Source organism: Grammomys surdaster, unplaced genomic scaffold, assembly GCF_004785775.1.
Source record: "Grammomys surdaster isolate TR1022 unplaced genomic scaffold, NIH_TR_1.0 348, whole genome shotgun sequence".
Taxonomy (NCBI): domain Eukaryota; kingdom Metazoa; phylum Chordata; class Mammalia; order Rodentia; family Muridae; genus Grammomys; species Grammomys surdaster.
In genome coordinates this window covers 821355-825857 of record NW_021604767.1, presented here as the reverse complement: position 1 = coordinate 825857, position 4503 = coordinate 821355, and positions in this window count along the sequence as shown.

Below are 4503 nucleotides of genomic sequence, written 5' to 3'. Positions count from 1 at the left end.
CTTGTCCCAAGTCACACAACGTGAATGTAGCAAAGACGCTGAAAATAATCCAGGCCAGGATACCAGTTGTGTGTTGCTGTCCTCATGTCCTACAGGAAAGAAGTGCAGGGTGTCTAGAGATGAGCTTCTCCTTTCCATTCAGACTTTTGGGGGGCTCCATGAAAGCAGAGAATAGTCTGAGCACCATTCTTACTTCTAGATAGGTATGTACATGAATTCTATCCAGCACAGATCCAAATGCCTTCCCTTCCTCAGTGTAGAAGAAATTTGCACATGCTTCCGAATGTCCCTTCTCTGACCATATCTCAGTTTTGGGGACTAAACATAACATTTACCTGTTGCCTCATTGATAATGCATAAAACAGATCTGCTAACTTTATAGATATGCAAATGGCATAATTAATAATTTAAATTATATCACTTAGAATACTTATTGGCCTAGAGTATATATTTCTAACCTGTTCAGCCCTTGCATTTATTTTCATGTGTGTTTTATATAATATGCTTTGTTCTCTGCACTTAAGAATTACTCATTGGAAGCTTCAATCAATGATAAAACAAAAAGGGATCTCTTTAGAGTTATGTCTTTAATGAACAGATACAGTCTCCTTATTTTTAGTCCCCATTTTATTGTTACTATGTAGTCCAGGCTGGCCTGGATCCCACAATTCTGCCTCAGTCACACAAGACCTGGGGTTGTAGTAGGTATATGCCACTATGTCTAGCTCAGACTTTTTTTTTTTATTGTTTCCTACAATACAATTTCATAGCACTTACCTTGCACCTGGCTTGCATTCAGAATAAGTTATTAGAGATTATTTTGAAAATCTAAATGAGGTACAGAGGGACCCAGGCACCCTCTGGACCTACTGGAACTAATCTCCTACAGTTACAGAGACATGAGGGTTGTTTGACAGACTTTTCCTGGAAAGACATGAAGAAATTGCTACTCACCCCCAAACAGGGAACTGGCTACTGATCAAAGGGCAGATACCATGAACATCCAGCTTGGTGAAGCACTGAGTTTTATTGAAGTAAGCTAAAGGACTATAGGATGGGGTACTTACAGGAACAAAAATGACACAAAGACACCATTACAAAACCCACCCCAGCAAGGGTGACAGCTCACCAAAACTGGAAAACTGGAGCACACTACACGGCCTGCAGGCAGCTCACACAGGCTTAAAAGTGTCTTTCCAAGTGACTCCACTGATCTGATCCTCTTCCAGGCACCTCAGCTACTCGTTGATTCCTATATACAGTTCAGCTGATCTCAGCTTCTTCCTGGCTGCTAGAGTTGTCAGGAAGTGACTCTCAGCAGTCTATTGTTTCTGCACTCTTGGGGAGGGAAAGGACTTGTGCACATCTGGTCAGTTTCAGGGACTTCCTGGTGGTATTCTGAGTTGAGTTCTTTACTTCCTATCACATGCGGAGCTCCACTGAGAGATCAGCTGCTTCAATCTCAGAAGAAACTATTAGCACAACTTTTAATATATAGACACATACGATAATGATGAAGGGCCTGAGGTAGCCACTGAAATTTTGCTGCACTCCCCTCTGGGCTCTTTAGAATAACTACTAGTCATGGTTTTAAGCATAGTGTTCCAGATATCTCTTTATGCTTGCATTGCTACTTCCACGGATAATGTTTCCCTCTTTTACAGCTCACAACTTTCAAAACTGCCATCTTCCAAGGTGTTCAGCCACCTTCATCTTCTCTGATACACCAAAGCATCTATGTTAGTCAGTCGGTCAGACGGAGGAGAGCTGCCTTCACAGCAGCCTGTTGTAGGAATGGCTTGTGTGGTTTTCTTTTCCTTCAATCAACTCTTTACGAATGGATTTTGAGTTGTTTTACTTTTCTCTGTTACAAGCAGTACTTCAGTGTACATCTTGGTATATCCACCTGGACACATTTTCTCTTCTTACAAATTAACTAGCTCTGTAGACACTATTAACAATAGTGTTTAGAATGTAATAGTGTCAAGAATAGTATCAACAATAGTGTCAAGAATGTAATTTATAACTCCCAGAGTTACTGCTTCAGATTCTATTTAGTTTGCCTATCCCAAGTAATAATTCTCTATCTTTGTGTACATTGGTTCCTTGCTGCCCTGCAGTTCTTGAGTGTGAGTGATGAAAGAGTTTTCTAAGTAGCAGAAACACTGAGAAGCTAGAAATGAGGCTAGCATGACAAACACATTTTCAACGGTTAGTTTCGCATAGGAAAAACAACTTTCCAGAGCCTAGGCAAAACCACAAATTACGGTTAGCCATTTTAAAATAGATGCATTTAATTAAAGGATACTAATTAGAAAGTAAAAGTGTGGTTTGGGTTTAATATCATCACCCTCAAACCAATTGATAGGCATGTTAGTGAAAATGGAATAATAAATAATAACATTTTTCTGTTAAGTCAGCACTCAAAACTATCTCTGATGCTGTAAGATTCACACACATGTTGGTATTCACTGATGGGAAAAGTTCGTTTTGAAGCAGAGTGTACTGCGGTAGTTAAGGATTTCACTGAGCCAGGACCTACACTCAAGTTCACCTTCTACCTTCCGCAGGGACTGACTCTGCCCTGAGACAGAAATCATTAAGCTTTCCAGTTCTCATTTTTGAAATCATTTGTATATGTATCATTTATGTGTATCTGTGAGTATATGTGAATGAGCGCACATGTAAGTGGTGATCATTGGTACAGCAGGGTCAGTTCTCTTCCTACCATGTGGGTCCCAGGGATGGGACTCGGGTCACAGGCTGGGAGGCAATACAGATAATGGTATCCACATTTGAATCCTGTTTATAAGGATTTAATGAGGAAACGTATGTGAAATGTTTTGAACAGGGAGATCAGTACAAAGCTTTTTCTATGTAGTTAAGGCAGTTAGGTCACTGCAGTCAGGCTATAGGGACAGATGAAAATAAGGACTTTCAGCTTAGTGGAACCAAGCAGGGTCGGATTATGAATAGACACCATGACAACATTTGGAATGGTCCTTCCTTTTGAATAAGAAACAAAAGTGTTGTAGGGAGAGAGCTGGAGAGCCCTCTGCATTGCTCTGCTTTTCTTCTGAGCTCTGACAGAAACACAGAGTACCTTGAATGTTCCATGACCTGGGCAGCTGTGGATGGCTTTTTCCCTGTGGGCTTAAACCTAAGATGAATCCTTGAACATTTCCAGGCAATGATAAAGCTGTATAGGTTAGGTCCCAAAGCAAGGAAATATGAAAATCTGTTGCTCAACCATAGAAACTTGCCATGGCTCTGAGCCACACTTTTTAAATCCTCATATGGACTTTGAACTGATCTCCCCTGGTGTTTACTGCTTCTTTCTTTGGAATCTCAACTGACCTCATCTCCAAATGGTTTGGCAAATTCTGTTTGAAGAATTCCCTTGCCACCCCTCTTGGGGTAACTCCAGCCTAGGACTCAGAATGCTAAAATATAAAGAACAGCCAGGGGAGGGGAGCCTTTTAGACAGACAGGAAGGAGCTCATCTCACCCAGGTGCTTTGGGGACCTACGAACAGCTTGACAGGGCTGGGATATGAAGAGTAGTTGGCAGAATAACAGGATGTTGAGATGAGATGAATTCTCAGTAACAATCCAAGAGTTTGACTTCATCCTGATGCCAGAATGTAGACACGGTATCTAGGGAAGAGACTTGATGAGTGTTCAAAATGAACACTGTAATAAATTGGGCAATGAAACTACACATATGGAAATTTTAGAAATTAAAAACAACAGAATATGCTGGTTGATGTGGGGAAGAGTATGACAAGGTATCAAATAAGATAAACTAGGCAGATGGTCAGCATTTCTCTGCATTTCTATGCTTTTCCACATACACTGCTACCTTGGGTCAGTAACATCAATTCTCTGAAGGTCAGACATACATCTCAGTATTATCTCATTGGGCTGCACAGGCCTGTGGAAGGAAATAAATGGCATAATAAGTAGAAAGCACTTTGCTGTATGTTAGTGTTTACCTTAGAGCAATAAATGGTAAAACATGCATATTGTTAGTTGTTTATAGAAAGCAATATGGTTTAGAAACCCAGGTTATGTCTCAAATGTTCCACCTATCAGTTTTGTTTACTATGAAAAGTCTCTTTTCTGATACCTTGGTTTTTTTTTTTTAGTATTTCTAATGTTGATACAAAACATATCTCTCATCTCATGGGGAGAAGAGTTCATCTTTATACCAAATGTGAATGCCACATCCAGGAACAGATTCCGATTGCCTTGATTAACGATGGAAATGGAAGTGGACACATGAACTTCTAGTCATTATGCTTCTTTGAAGAGTTATACATCTAACCCCAGTGCTCCAAAGGCAGAGGCAGGTTGATCTTTGTGAGTTCAAGGCCAGCTTCTTTTACATAGTAGATTCCTGAACAGCCAGAGCTACATAGTAAGATCCTGTCTCAAAAGGCACAAAAAAAAAAGAAAAAAAGAAAGAAAAGAAAAGAAAGGAAAGGGAGAGAAAAAGAAAAGG